This window comes from Carettochelys insculpta, chromosome 5 (assembly GCF_033958435.1).
Source record: "Carettochelys insculpta isolate YL-2023 chromosome 5, ASM3395843v1, whole genome shotgun sequence".
In the NCBI taxonomy this organism is placed as follows: Eukaryota; Metazoa; Chordata; order Testudines; family Carettochelyidae; genus Carettochelys; species Carettochelys insculpta.
The window spans coordinates 66,226,580-66,243,403 of record NC_134141.1 but is presented as its reverse complement, the minus strand read 5'-3'; the positions used below and the strand labels follow the sequence as shown (position 1 = coordinate 66,243,403).

At 39.0% G+C, this 16,824-nt stretch overlaps 1 protein-coding gene and 1 long non-coding RNA gene across 3 annotated transcripts in view; one reads left to right on the top strand and one right to left on the bottom strand.

Moving 5' to 3' along the window:
• LOC142013625 (uncharacterized) overlaps nt 1–13,787 on the top strand; it is a 70,543-nt gene extending 56,756 nt beyond the window's left edge. Inside the window, exon 3 of the long non-coding RNA XR_012645739.1 lies at nt 13,352–13,787. This is a non-coding gene — a long non-coding RNA (uncharacterized LOC142013625). The remainder of the gene's footprint in view (nt 1–13,351) is intronic.
• EFNA5 (ephrin A5) overlaps nt 1–16,824 on the bottom strand; it is a 304,384-nt gene that overhangs the window by 72,379 nt on the left and 215,181 nt on the right. The gene's annotated exons all lie outside the window — the stretch shown is intronic.

Below are 16,824 nucleotides of genomic sequence, written 5' to 3'. Positions count from 1 at the left end.
ACCCCCCTCACCCACCTCCACACACACTTGTCTGTACAGTTTCCCACATGTATATTGGGCAAATAAGACTGTTTCTATGCAAAACAATAAATGGACACAAATCAGACACTTGGAATGGTAACATATCATTAATCACACTGGATACACAATTGCTGACTTGCAAGCTGCCATAGACAATACATTTATTAAGTTTGCAGATTGTACCAAGCTGGTAGGGATTGCAATTATTTTGGAGGATTGGGTCCTAATTCAAAACCATCTGGACAAACTGGAGAAATGGTCTGAAGTAAACAGGATGAGGTTTAATACAGATAAATGCAAAGTACTCCACATACAGAATGGCAAATGACTGTTACGGAAGTAGTTATGCAGAAAGGGGTCCAGGGGTCATAGTGGACTACAAACTAAATTTGAGTCAACAACGTCACACTGTTGCGAAAAAACAAACATTCTGGGATGCGTTAACAGAAGCATGGTAGGCAAGACATGAGAAGTCAGTCTTCCACTCTGTGCTGATTAGGCCTCAATTGGAGTATTGTGTCCATTTCAAAAGAGATGTGGACAAACCGGAGAGGGTCCAGAGAAGAGCAACAAGAACGATTAAAGATCTAGAACATGAGCTATAAGGGAAGACTGAAAAAACTGGGCTTGTTTAGTTTAGAAGAGAGAAGACAGAGGGGCCATGATAGTGCTTTTCAATTACTCAAAGAGCGTTACAAGGAAGAGAAACACTGCTCTCCTTGGCCTCTGAGGATGGATGAAAAGCAATGATCTTAAACTGCAGCAACAGACGTTTAGGTTGAACAGGAAGAAAAACTTCCTGTCAGGGTGGTTAAACACTTGAATAAGCTGTGTAGGGAGGTTGTGGAATCTCCATCACTGGAGATATTTAAAAGCAGGTCAGAAAGATGCTGACCAGGGATTGTCTAGAGACTTTAGACAGTGCTTGGTCCTGCCATGAATGCTAGGGACTGGACTTGATGACCTTTCGAGGTCCCTTTCAGTTCTAGTATACAATGATTCCATGATTCTTAGGAAAACAAAAACAAAACAAAACACCGTACCATTGTGTGAAACTGCTGAGCTAGAATTCATATACAAATATGACACCATCATAATGGGTCTGAACAGAGACATGAAATGGCTCTCTCATTATAATAAATAACTTCCCCTTCAGGTACTCTCATCTTCTCATCATCTTCACTCCTTTTTCCATCTATTCCTCCTGTTTTTAAAACACACTAAACTCTTGTTCTTCCAGGCCTTCACAGGTGCTCCACCATATCCAATATTAATCCAATGCCTTTCCTGTTAATACTTGAAATATGGTAGATTCTCTCTCTGTTTGCTCATAGTCTGCTGCTCATTTCCAAGCTCCCAGAATGTACTTCACAAGAGAAGTATTTCTGAAATCTTAGATCAGAAGAATGAAATTTGTTTATCTTGTATACATACACTGGGATTACAAAGACTCCACAAACATCCAAAGTCTCGACCTGAACAGAAACCTAAAAGTACCAGAATGTTCAAAATGTCTGGCAATGATAGTCAGATATTGTTCTTCAAGACTCAGAACCATGTAGAGTGTCACAGTGAAATAGAAGGTAAAAGATTATTTATCGTAAGTAGTTAACACATATTCTAAGCCCCGTAGCCAGATAAAATATAAATATTGCAGTCAGCTGGACAACAGTTACGAGGCATTTTAATTGTTATTGCTTCATGGGGTTTCAAAGATAAGGGGGCTGATGATGGAGAAAAGAATCTGTAACTTTTAATGAGACAGTTACAGACAAGGAAGGATGTAGGAGATCTGATAGGTATTCACAGGGGAGGGAGAGAATACCCGTTTGGAAGACAGTTCATTAAATATCACCTGTCAGGTGTGCTGGGTCAAAAGGTTTGCAGAACACCTGAATGGTTCCTCTGAACCCTAAAGATTCCCATGTCACTAATTAAAACCTACACAGAATAAAGGGTAAAATTTGATCTCTAATCAGCTCGAGGGTGATGTAATTTTGTAGCACATCTGGCAGGTAAAATTATTTACTGTCTGGAGGAATACACAGTAAATTTAGATTTGAGTTGCCACATGAGCTCTGAAATTCTCTGTCTGTGACATTTTAAGCCAGATACTTCATAACTTAAATGACTACTTTAGAGCACTTGATCCAAATGGAAGTCACTGGCTTTTCCACGGATGTACTCATATTTCCATATAATGTGATCAGCCTTCATCTTTGGCCCCCTTATCTTTGCAAACCCATGTAGCAATAGTACATCTAGCTGCCATTGCTGGGCATTCCAAACATCCTGCTACTTTTGAGTTTTCCCTAGGCTTGAGTCCTAGGCCATTTGTGGCATAGGTGTAACAAATTTTGTTAGTTTGATTCAGGATTTCAGGGACACTGGTCTCATGATGTACACTCTGGGAGCTCTGAAAATGAGCTGAGACAAATAGGGGGATTCCAAGGTCTTTTTTTTTTTGTGTGTGTGACTAAATCATCTGGTCCAAACTCAAACTCTCATTGATTGCAAAAGGAGTTGGCAAAACAAGGATTGAGAAAAAACAAACTGCATATGTAAGAATTTGTCCCCTTATCTGTAAGATGCTAATGTACTTCATGGATAATGGAGATTATTATTCTATTATTCTCTTTATACAATGCCCATAGATGCGCACACCTTACAGTCAGTCAGTCAAACATTTTGGATTAATAGCACAATCCTCTTTTGCTCAATTCTGGAGATTCTCTCAGTTTCTAAGGTTCTTGAGAGGTTATCTATGCCTCATAACACCTGTTGTGGGAATTTTTATGGTGCAGCACACATAATCAAGCCTGTTTTACACCTGCTCCCCACTACAAAACAACGACAGCAAGAAAGTCAGTAGAGCCCTCCTTTGAATGATAAATCTCCTTCTATACCAAAAGCTTTAGGAAAGAAATAATGCCTTCCAAGCTCCCAAAAGCAAATGGTAATTTAAGCTTTGGCCTTCTGTAAATTTGCAGACAATATGCTGAGCAGATGGAGGTCATTTTCGTTATTACCTTAACTTTTAATTTGCTCTGTAAAGGGAAATATACTGAAAACATCTTTGTTATTATACACACTAATACCTATATGTCCAGCAATGAGACAAAATGTACTTGACATGATTATTTCACCAGTAAATTTGGGTTTATTCTTAGGAAAACTTCAGTAGAATTTCATATATCTTAGTTTTTAAGGCAAGGGAACAACACTGGTTACTATTAAAAAATTCTGCTTGTTTTGATTCCATCAGTCTATGCTAACTCCTGGATGTCTGTATTTTCTGATCATGCCAAAGTAGAAAAACAGCTTCTTCTAAATCTTAACCCTGCCCTGGTCCTTTGTAATCCACAAAAACACAGATGGATCTGCCAAATGGAAAACTGCTGCCATTAGTTAAAACAGTCGATTTCAGCTGGTGTGCCATGCCAACGGCCCAAGTGTGCTGCAAAATTTCATTCATTTCTCATCTGTGTGTCTCTGAGAAAAGCCACAGTGGTGGGGGAAGAATTTACAACCCTGTGCCATGTGGGGCTCAAGCAGCAAGGCCACACCCTGCTCTAATGGACTGGCATGGAGAGGAGCCTGCACTCAGGAGCCTGCCTCCTCCTCTTCCTCCACCCCTTGCAAGTAATTGAGTAAACACTGTAATTTTCAACATTCCATTTTATCCTTGTCTAGCTTGTTGCATGCACTACTATGTTGAAGCCCTCTATTAGAGGGCTGTAACCAGAGTAAATGTGACTTTTTATGAACAATCGATTCAGGTGAAAAAATGTGGGATTGCCGTAGAATTGTTTGTCTCATTGAAGTGTGCTGCGTTAGTGAAAAAGTTGGGAACCACTGAGTTAGACCAATGTATTATTGTTACTGAGCTGTGGGAATTCAGTTGTTCCACCACCCTGTCACCAGTTAGTTTGCTTCCAAACTACTTATTCATTTTTAATAAGCACTTTTTGTTTGTTAGTTTTGTTATTTTCACACTCATTCACATCTTAACATGGCCCAATAAAATTCTAATGTACTTTAAAGCAATTTACATGACAATATCACTAGAAGGAAGAATGATCTCACTAACACTCGAGTGAAATATATTTCTACTTAAATTTAATTACAACAAATAAAGTCTGATACATTGGTTCAAAGCTGTGGAGGCTACAACTGATCATAGTTCTTAAAAAGGTCAAAAAGTTAAAGTTATGTACCTAGCTGCCTATTAAGTTCCCAATTCTGGAAAGTAGCCCTATTGACAGGACAGCCCTTATGCATATACTTAATTTCATGCATATGCCTAAGGACAGGTCTATACTAGACCTGAAAATTGATCTTAGATATGCTATTCCAGCTGCTACAATTGCATAACTGTAATTGCTGCATCGAAGATGGATTTATCAGGCTGTCCACACAGAGGGAGGTTGACAGGAGAGCTCTTCACAAGAATGAGGAGTACCAGGGTCCACTGTTGAGCCCCAATGGTTTGATTTAGCGCATCCCTACTAGATGTGCTAACTCCAATCTGGGAAGATTGACCCTGAAGGAGTTGATCTTCCAGTAAGCATAGATGTACCCCAAGTCAATGAGACTTAAATTCATGTTTAAAGAAACAAGAGGGGAAGTGGGAGGCAATACCTTGTTGTTCTCTTCTTTGGGTCTGGAAAACATACGCAGAGTGTTACAGCTAAGTACAAAGGTGGAACAGATAAGGTGTTACCACATGTTGCAAGGTTGAAGGTTAAGTGGGCAGTTAAAACTCTTCACTCAAAGAATAAAAGCAGGTTAGTAATTTACAGGCTACTGTAATGAGCCATAAATCCTGTGTCATTATTAAATCTATGATTTTTGAGATATGATAGAGCTATGAATATAAGTTCTCAGGCTCACCTTCTGAAGGCTTTGCACAAGTTACCTTTGAGGACAAAGACTGAGAGGTCAGACAGTATTAACTTTGTGAAAAGTGTTCACCCACAGTGATAATGTGTTTTTTGTCTTTCTGATTTCTCTGTGTGATTTAACTTGAGTGCAGTGACTATCTCGTTTCATCAGCATACCTGTTGTTGAGGATGTTAGTGTGCTTTGGGCTTATCTATTCTTAAAATGCTGCAGTGGCAAAGCTGGGCCACTCCAGTGCTTAATTAAAGATACTAAGGCAGTAAGAAGGTTAGATTCACCACTTCCATGAGAGGCAATAGATGGGTTGACAGGAAAATTTTGCCATCCACCTAGCACTGTCTTTAACTGCATTACTCACGGATGTGGATTTTTCATATCCTTGAACAAAGTAGCTTTCTGACCAAACTTCTAATGTAGCCCAGGGCTGAAGGATGTACATGCTGCGATAGGCACATGTAGGATCCAAGCCTCTGGAAAGATGTGTTGGGGGGGTTTGGTCATTATAGCCATGGAGATGTGTCTGCAAGTTTTGCATATGTTGTGACAGGCATGGGTGCCACTTTGAGTTGACATGTGCTCATCTCTGGGGAGTTTGTCTCTGAGGCAAGGTTTGGGGGTTGACCATTAAAAGGAGTAGGGGGAAAGATTTCTTTCAGGTTTAGATCCCCATTGCATACATGTTTTAGGTGTTCAATGACATCCCATATAGGTTTCAGTGTGGGATGGCAGGCGACAGTTAGGAGTGCATGCTCAGAAGCCTTTTTCCCTATATTGTGAAGCAAGTTCTCTAGTGGATTTTGGGCTGCCTCTTCTACAATGCAATCTACTTCTGAGATGTGTTGTCCTTGTTTGATGAAGGCAGTTTTAACTGTGTTAAGGTGCATATCCTGCAGAGCTGAGTGTCACCATGTAGATAAAGATTTCTTGATGTATTTGGGGTGGTTACTAGATGTCTTCAGGTAAATGTGATGATTTGTGGGTTTCTTGTATATACATGTTTATTTCGCCTACCTTGTCTCTCTAACTTCCTGAGACTTTTATGGCAACAACCCTACTAAATGTATAAATGCCTTTCTGAACAGGGGCCTAACTGTACAGCAACAGTTCAACAGATGTAGCCTTCATTTCCACAGTACCAAACACTGAACTGATTAATTTTTAGCCTGTATGTAATGTTTATTTTTGTTGATGTCCAACAAAATCCACCCAAGTCAGTGAAGGTTATCTGAACACACCATTTTATGAGATGTGATGTAACAAAAAACTTCATAATAAGAATCATCTGTATGCGACTTCTCCCACTGCCATATCCTGGAAACTAATCTAGGGAGGTCTTACTATTCATTATTTGACTTTTAGTCCCCAAATGGGAAGGGTTAAAAAGCTTTTTAAAACATTAGTGAGCAGACACCTTCTCTGGCATAAAGTAAGGATAGAAGATCCCGCCAGGATGAACATTTTAAATATGGCTCTTTGGCCCATTAAAAGATTCCAACATCATTATCACCAATCCTCACACTGGACAAGATAAAGAAAAAGACCTCAGGCTTCATCAATATACCTCCACTAACCTCTCTGAGAATTGGAATGTTTACAGTTAAACACATTACCTATGTGCTCAAGTACCAAAGATTAATTTACCTTTCCTGTGTAATTTGCTCATTTTTTCTTGTTGAGACAATACTCTTAGCTTAATTGTCCACACAGCAAGTAGCAGCGGCAGCGGATGCAGCTCTTGGCTTGAAATATCGGGCCCTGGGCAACTGCCTCCCCCTCCCCGTGGTCTTGGATGTGGTGTATCCCTAACAGATACTGGCCCAAGTTCTAGTGTTCATTGTCCCATTGTAACTCTGGAGTAGCTCTCACGCCTTAGTACAGTTTCTCCATATTTACAGTGGTGTAACTGAACAGAATCAGCCCCGTTATCTGTAATATTTGGTTAATTCAGCTATAAACAAGGCCACTGGGGAACATAAATCCTACGAAAGAGGACAGCATCTGCTACCTCAAAAAATATTAGTAGAAAACCAGAACCTCTGAGAAACATACATAAGTTCACAGCACGTATGACATACCCATGATGTATACTTGATTACTTATCTATTCAAAACATATATTTACTTTATTAACTAAAAGGTATTGGTTATATATAGAAATACAGGATTAGACACAAATACAAATGCACACAATCTCAATATTGTACAGTACAGTTTTATGCTATAGACTACGTGCTTAAAGTCTCCATTTGTTAGTAAGTTTGGCCAGTTCTCTCCTTTGAAAAACAGCAATTCCTTGCAGCCTCAATTCATTATAAATAAGTATGCTCCAAATATAGCACTTCAAAGGCTGAAAAAAGGGTCCTAATGACAGCAGGTGGAGCTAAACAGGTATTACTGAAATACTTGTTGCTGTGATTCAAAAATGTTCAATGCCAGCTGATGCTAAGGGCCACAGAGAAATCAGCAGAGACATTACCTAGCTAATCGTCTCCCCTGATTATGATGGTTCTGATTAGAAGAATAATCATCTCTCAGCAGCCTGTAGGCAAAAAAGCCAACTGAAGGCTTTTATTATGATGATGATGACGACGCACTGCAGAATGAATGCCAGATCGCATCAATAACCCTCTCTTCAAACATAAAGGGGTTCCTATATGAACAAAGCCAATAATTTTCCCTTCCACAATTAGTTTGGACGTTTTTCTTCTATGACTTTGGCATTGCTTTTACCATCGACCAATGCAAATGCTGATCTCCAGCCTTTCCTGGAAGTGACGATCCAATCAGACTGTGTCACTGCAAAACAAGAGCTACAAAATCCCTGAATCTCTGCTGAATGTTACGTAACATTAAGAGTTAATTACATAAAACACAAATCACTTATTTTTAGACCCTATTTTTCTCCCGATTTACATGAATGAACCTAATAAAACTATACATTCTTTGTTACACCTGACAATGCTCATCTCTCCAGAGTTTCCTGTACAACTGTGTCTCGCTGAAAACATAGAATTAACATTATTGATCATTAGAAAAACCTGAAATATTTAAAATAAACAGATTTTTGGGTCATGCCTTTTCCATAGTGCTATGCTGAATTCTACTACTGCTACTTTCCAGCTACATTTAATCTTTCCATTAGTCGTTGTTTCCTGCAGAAAATGATGAGTATTTCTTTTGAATGAGCAGTAAATATGTAATGACAAATTTTATTTCTTGGCTGGTAATTTCAGAAAAGCGTATCATGTCACTTTATTCTGCAGCACGGCAGGATTGTTTATATAATCTCTTCAAAAGCTGTAAAGTTGATCACATATGAAGAACTGAATAGTAAGAGTACTGAAGAGTTAAAAACAGACCTTTCTTTCATAATCCATATTTCATACATGTTGAGGAGGTTCTTTAAATGCAACCTCTGCTGGTTTAGTCCTATCATAATGTGTGAAGTTTATATTTCCTTTCGCCTGGATGACTGAACATAATGGCATGTTTCTGGTTAATGCCTTTCAATAAGTTATCAAAATGCTAATGCCAATAAGTCCACACTGTAGCAACAGGTCTTTGAAGCCAGTATCCCCAGTCATATACCTATGATCAGATGACAGACGTTAAACATTTTGCACAGCTAAATACTTCAAATCTACATATCCAAATTGCAACAGGACTCAGAGATTTCCACAAAGTTTGCTTGTTGCTTGCAAACAGCTGCATTAATTAGAGTCAAATATTGGTTCCTGAGACTAAAGACATCCCTCCTGCTTCTGCTGGCATGCGTATTTATTTTGCAGGCAGTTCACTGAAAGAATGTGTCAAACTGTCTTTTAGAGGGACAACCAAAATATGCATTAAAACACATACATATTTAGCCTCTAAACTACCAAAGCTGGCACATTTTTAAAATTTTTCTTGTCAAGATAAGTAAAAGCCAGCTAACTGTGCTCATTTGTGCCCTGATCCTTTCATGTTCCTAATTGGCCTGTCCAGAAGGAGATCAGTGGGACCCTCTTGCATTCAAAGGTGTCAAGTGTGTTGCCAAAAACCATTTAAGCAAAGAAGAATGAATAAATATGTTGGTGAGAAAGATTAGTTAACAGACCCATTATATATAGAGTCCTCTACCTGCCAGGAGACCTACATGCCTTTGCCAGATGAGGATTTTAGAAGAAGAATTACCCTCTTGCTTCAAAAAGCTGACAGATATTTGGGAAAAAGCCTGCTCTTTGCTATCCACAGAGTCACCTATGAATTGAAGAAAATGAGTGGTGCCTTTCCTTTGATGCAGTCACAACTCAGAGCAATCTGGCAATGCAGAATTTTCTTCACTTTACTCAGTGCAAATTACTATTTTTTTTCAAAAGATTCCCAATGAATTGTAAAACCAACACGTCGGTCCAGTTAGCATCAGCTAACCATTCAGAAGGTCTATAATAGAGAATGATGCTGATTCAGTGAAGCAGAACCTCAAATTCGGAAAGGTTTCAGCATACAGATTTTTACCTGCTGACAGAAAATACAATTCTGGGTACCTGTATGTACATTGCACTCTACTATTTTGATTTGATGTCCAATAATTTACAACAAAGATGTTCCTTAAGCAGTTTTTCTTCTAATTGCAAGAGCTTAGTTTTTCAACATGAACTCTAACACTGCAACCATTATATAGAAACTATGATCAGGATTGAAATCAAACAGTTTCTGATCACTCTGGCTCACTGGCTAATGTTGCTGATGGACATTGGTAAACATTTGATGAGGTAGCCAAGGAGACTCTCCTGTAAAAGCTGCTTATAAATGGAGTCTGAACCAGCTCAAGATTTGCCAATTAGTTTTTGTTTTTATTCTAGGGATTCTCAGTGTGATCGATAAATCAGTGAGATCCTCACAGAGAAACCATCTGTAGCCTTTCGTTACCTACCAAAGTTTCTCTAAGGCATCAAGTATTAAACAAAAAATACATTGATTTGGTAAACATCATGGTATCACAGCTTCTCAGATAGTTTAGGAACCACCTGTTGACATACTGTAATCTAACCCAGCACGGCTTGTCAGGAGATACAGTGCTTTGAGTCTAGGCAATGGTAAAGGTTATATCACGCAATGCCTGCTTCACTCAACAAACACATCCCAAATCCTTCATTATTAAACCTCCAGGGAGCTCACACATCCCTTTTGGAGAATGAATATTGCAAATCAAAATCCAAACCAAGCAATGTAATCTTGTGCCTACATTTTGAGCATACTTGGATGTCATTTATGGTTTGCTGGGCAGGCTCCTACCAGGTCAGAAAACAGGAGTTGCCCCATCTCAAAGAGATATATTGGAATGGAAAAGATTCAGGAAAGAACCACAAAAATGACTAGGGTATAGAATGGCTTCCATATGGGACAGATTAATAAAACAGGTAATTTTCAACTTGGAAGGGACGACTAAGGGGAGATATGTTAGAAAATTATAGAACCAGGACTTCTGTTGCAAAAATAAATAAGGTAAAGTTATTTACTCCTTTTCATAATACAGGAACTAGGAGTCACCAAATGAAATTATAGGCAGTGGATGTCTTCACACAATGCACTGTGGAACTCATTGCCAGAGGATGTTGTGAAGGCCAAAGACTATAACAAGGTTCAAAAAAGTACTAGATAAAAATCACACAAAAGGTCCCCCAAAAGCTAGGAATGGGCAACAGGATGGACTACATGATTGCCTGTTCTGTTCGTTCCCTCTGGGGCACCCGGCATGAGCTACTACTGGAAGACAGGACATTGAGCTAGACTGACCTTTGGGTCTCATGCAATATGGTCATTCTTAAGCTTTCTGTCCAGATTGCATCCTCCAGAGCAGAGCTCATTTAGTTCAGAATACAGAGCTTCATGCATTGGCAGAAAGGAACTGTGGGGTACAATTTTCAAGACCAAACCCTTGGAACCAACTGACAAAAATCTAAGGACTTTCCCCAGGTGAACTACAGATATCTTATCAAGGTACAGAATGCATTAACGGATGTAACTCCCAGCTACTTATCTAACTAGGTAATACTACTCTGAGTTCCACCTGCTGATGAACTGTGGGAATGTTACAGCATAATTACTAAGGGAAGAGACATAATATTGTATCATAAGATTTCTGTGTTACTCTGATCTTGTACTTACAAAAATGAGATTTGCAGCACAATATAATCATTGTGAAAGTATGGTGTAAAAGAACTCAGATACTGGATACTAGGATACAGTCAGAAGCTTAATATGAATCTCTTCACCGTGCCAGGTTATCTCCCTTATATTACTTGATTGTACTTTCTTTCATTGCTTTGTACTATTCCTACAAGGCTATGAAGTACAGTGGGACGGAAAGTGAGCTAGGGCAAAGAACTGTGGGTAGGAACAAAGGAGATCTGCTTCAGTTTCGAGCTCAGTGGCAAAATCCCTGTATGACCTTTGGCACACGGATCTGTTTCACAGTATCCCATCTAAAAAAATGGGGACAGTATTTCTCATCTCTCTTGGTGTTAGAGAAAACAAGCCATTAACAACCAAGAGGCACTGAGATACTACAGTAATGAAAGCCATGCAGGTACCTAGAGAGACATGTGTTAAGGAAGATCACTTCAGCGAACTTCATCTTGCCAGTAAATACATAGTTTTTCTTTTTGGGGGGGAGTGTATGCCGATTAGTTAGCCAAAAGTGAGTTCTGTACACACCCATGTCAACTATAAATGAGTTGAGTCTATATAGCATCTTGGGGAGATAAGCCTTCATGCTGAGAAACAATTATTGCATTTTTCCCCTCTTAATTTAGTTCTTTATATGTATCAGGGAGAGAGGATATTTTACAGGACTGTAGCACTGCTGTTGCAGGATAGCAAACTAGGGTAATTCAGTTTAGGTGAAATTCCTACAAGGTGGGTATACAACTGGTTGAAAAACCATACATTCAAAGAGCAGTTATCAGTGGTTCAATGAGCAAGTGTATCTATTGGGGGTCAATCCTGGGCCTGATATTATTCAATATTTTCATTAATGACTTGGATAATGAAGCAGATCATATGCTTATAAAATGTGCAGAGGACACCAAGTCAGGAGGGGTTGCAAGCACTCTGGAGGACTGTATTAATTTAGATCTCAAAATGACCTTGACAAATTGAAGAACTGGTTTGAAATCAGCAAGATGAAGTACTTCACTTAGAAAGAAAAAACCAAATGCACAACTACAAAATGGGGAACAACTGGTGCAACAGAATTACTAAAAGGACCTTAGAATTACAGGGGATTACAAGGTGAATATGAGGAGTCAGAAATGTAAACCACTATGAATACTAATATAATTCAGAGGTTTAATAACAGAAATGTTGCATGCAAGACACAGGAGATAACGGCCACATCCTATTCAGCATTGGTAGAGACAAAGTTAGTGTGCTGTGTCCAACGCTGGGGGCCACGCATTAGAAAAGGGACCCTGGAGAGAGTCCTGAGAAGAACACCAAAAGTGTGAAATGGTTTAAAAGTCTTTGTATGTTCAGTCTTGAGAAAACAACAGTGTGGGTGTCTGGGCAACAGCCTTCAGATATTTTAAAGGTTGTTAGATCATTTGTTCTCCTTCTCTCCTGAAAGTAGGCAAGAATTAATGGATTTCATCTGCAGCTAGAGAGATTTAGGTTAGGGAAAAAATTAAACCATAAAAGGTACCTGTGGAACAGGCTTCCACAGGGCAAAAAGTCTGGGGTGCATACTAAACCCTCATGGTATGACTAGTGCTATTTGCTCCCTACTGCTACCCCTCTTCCTTTTGTATCTCCACTGCACCTGTTGCATGGCCTCCTCACCCACTCTGGTGCTGTCAATGTCAGCTCCTCCCCAGTGGTCTCTCAGGTGTTAGCTATGTTTCCTCAATGCCAGAGCCTTGCCTGTCTGCTCCATTACTTCTTCTCTTCTCTCTAGCAGCTGCTTTTCCATTATGGTGACTGGGTTCCAGCACAAATAATGGAGCCACCTAAGAGCAGAAGCAGAATGACAGCAGGGCTATCTTCTCCACAACTCTTGGTGGGAAGGATGAATCCCTGCTGGGGTAATTCCTGTTGCCTCCCTGCAGATTTCCTGCATACCATGTCACCCCAATGGGGCTGCTAAATGAGTGTCACCAGAGATATATGGCACATGGCAGTGGTGTGGGGCATCTTAGTTATGTACCTTTTTAAATCTGCTTTTAATTTTATTTTGACCAGTTTTTAAAATATTAACTTGTTGTTTTACTGAGGTACATTACAACTCTGTTGAGGAAAAGTAGGTCTCAAGCGTGCAAAATGATGAAATATCCCAGGGAGCCAGTTTGTGGATTGTAATTTAATTCCCAATACAGTTAGCGCAACCGAGAATTAAAAATACAACCAAAGAAAGATTACAGGAGTGCTACAAGACTGCTTTTTTGTTTCAGGGACTGAGCTTCATCAGGCAGTGAAACAATGGTGGAGAGGAAGAGAAGGAAGTCATTCCAGTGAGATAGATTGGAGCCCACTCCTGTGGAGGGAGGCACTGTCTGCAAGGTGACATATCAAGATGCAAGATAACTAGAACTGAAAGATTCTACTGCTATTTACATCCAGTGGTTATATTTATGTCTGCACCTGCCAAAAAAACCAACAGGTGCTACTGTTACATATTAAAGCAAAAGCTCACTAGGGACAAGATGGCAAAGGAGTAGAATTGGAATTCTGCGTTTTGAATTTTGCATTCCTTGTGTCGTTTTGATGTCCTTTTTCTTTGATTTCACATACTGTCCTGTTTGTCATCTCTATTTCATTTTATTAGGCAGCATTTCTCAGATAAGCACAGGAACAAAGCTGGATAACAAGAACATGGCTGGGTATAAGAAACATGAAGATAGATAATGTTATAGTGTACATTAAATTATTAATTAGTATATATGATGATACATTTAATATCTATTCATCTCCAGCAAATTTTCAAGTGATTTCTTGCCATATTACATATTTATCAAGAAAAATGTGTAAGAGCAGATAGTTTGTACTGTAGCAACAAAAAAAACAATACACACAGCTTGTCTTTTGGTATATACTAGCCTAATTACTGGCAAGGCTGGCATGCCAGTGTCTTTGAACAGAATTACATCCAATAAGCAATTACATTCAGGCATGGCCCTCTTCTGTCAATCACACAATACGCAGACCTCTCTCTACCCTCATTTAACTCTCTGCCTGTTACAATGTAAAGGGATTGATTTGTAAAGAGCTAGAGTATATCTGCTTTTTTGACTTAGCTGCTGCTTTGTACATATTGATGAGGCAAGGGAAAAAAAAAAAGACATTCGAAGTGGATGCAGGAAAGACCCAGTACCACAAAGCAAAGGATTGTGGGCTCCGTCCATTTCTGCTCCACGTCTCCCATTATTGCCTGCTGACTATTTCTGATCATAAGGGAGCGTGAACTATCCATGAGTACAAAATGGATACAGCACAAATTGATTCAGTAACATCACACAGACATGTATGAATAATGAGGTTCAGTAGCTGCCTGCCACACAGCAAGCATATCAGTGTAACTTATTTATTTAAACTTGACTGAATAAAATCTAATTAATTAACAGAAAAATATAAAAAATAATATCTGCCCCGATACCTCTTTTTCCTTACATTTTTAAAAATTGATTGCTAGAAAGAAAAATAATGTAAAGGAAAACATAGTCTCCATTTCATTTGCAAATAACTCTGGCAGCTACAGAAAAATAAAAGGTGAGATAATTTTGTCCACTTCTGCTAAATACTCTTCCTCCATCCTATAGTCCCAGATCCCACTGAATAGTGTGATTGTGGAAAGAGTCAAACTTGATGTGGGATGTGACCTAACAGTGGTGCAATTCTGAGGGAAAAAAATACTTTAACAAAAACAGAAATGTGGAAATTGTCCATCTCTTACTACACCTACCTACCTCCCTGCTTGTAATCATCACGTTAAGCAACTGCTTTTTGTAAGAAGTTAAACATTACCCCAGGTCCAAATAGCAGGACTTGTATCGAAAAATGTAGCAAACAACAAATTAGACACCTGTTTCAGGCTGTAGATGTGGTTTTAATTCAATGGCAAACTTTGCTTCAAAACAAACCTCTCCCATTGCTGAATATTGTACTATACGACTCCAGGCACTCTGTTCTTCTTAACCAGAAATAAGAAGTCAGCAACTGTAAGGCTGGACTTCTGCTGGATAAACTACTGGTCAGTAGAGTCACTCTCACTCTCTTGCTGGCCCAATGCCCATTTAATTCTTATGGGCCTTTTAGAGCTCTCTTTCTTGCACGCTGCAGGTCAGAGTGATCTCTAGTCCCCTTTGCTAAATGAAAAAAATTATAGACGATGACTATAGAATATCATAGAAGAAAACAAACAAACAGACAAACAAAACCCTAGTCTGTTTCCATTTAAATGATCTGACACAGGTTATTCAAAACATGGAATGTTGTTACATTTGGATTCCAAACACTCACAATTGTTTTCTAACAGCTATGAGACAACGTTCTCTTTCTGTACCCTGAGAAATGTTCTTCTCTTTCTGTATTTATGGAGATCGATTGTTGCTTTTAATTGTACTATTATAGTCTTCTTCTGAATGGTCACAGTGGACTTTGGCTAGCCAAAACCAAAAGAAATTCAGAAATTCAGTAAATGGTTATTGGATTATCTTTAAAAGACAATAAGATAAGCAAAAACAAAACAAAACAAAAACAAAAAGAAAAAAAAAACTTCCCTGAAAGTGTATAAGGCTCATGTCAGAACCAAAACTAAATGTTGTAATATGCTTAAATCATAACTGTGGAAACTAAAGTGTGTCATCTAATTTAGTAACACACTACTATTCAGTAGAATGATAAGAGCCACTGTAAAAACAATTTAAGACAAATCTCTTTCCAGAACTAATCGTGGAATACTGCAGTTAGACGTGCTTCCCTGAACAAACTGTAAATATATGCAGAGAGAGAGGTTCCCACATCTTATCTTCTCTTTTGTGTGAGCGAAAAAGGACTCCTTCATCTTACATAGCCCTCATTTTACATGACCCATGATCAGCTTTAAAGTTACAAGGATGTTGTTACTGAGCTATACATCTGGGACCGAAATGCCTTGTTGGCAGACCTCTCCTAAGCACAGCACGGTAATTTTCTTGCAGAGTGTCCACTTTCACGAAATCTGGAAGCAGAAGGGATTTTAAGTGTGAAGGAAAGTTATTCAAAACAACAGATAAGATTTAAAAGAGTATTTAAGAACCTTCAATGTCAAAAGCTTTTAAGATGTAGTAAATGTAATTACTTGCTGATACAGCATCAGTAGGAAATTTATTGCACACAACTTCACTAAAAGACAAATATCAGCACTCTTCCTCTGGATCCAGTTACCACAGAGTTTTCTGGCCCCAGAGCTTTCATTTTATATGGCACGCAGTTCCATCTCCTGCCTGAGACTATTTCAGTGAGCTATCATAATTCAGATCCCTGCAACACAGACAGCTTTATTGAACCCACAGAGAAAGATGCTGCAAAATCATCCCCAGCAATAAATGGAGTCACTCTCAGGTTGAAACACAGTACCCAGCTCCAAGTCCCCAGTCTTCAACTTAGCACAGTGAGAACTTAGATAAAATAAAATATTGCATATTATAGAAATTACTCTCTCTCTCTCTCTCTCTCTCTCTCTCTCTCTCTCACACACACACACACACACACACACACACACACACACAGAGTGGGAAGGGGAGGGTAGCAGAGTTTCCAGATAATCAAATGGAAAAATAAACCTTTGGAAAATGGTCTTCTGCTTTCAGTTCCAAGCTCCATAGTATAATAGAGTGGCATTTGATGGCAGCCCTGGCCTTCTTACTAAGGCAGAAATTTGTTTAGA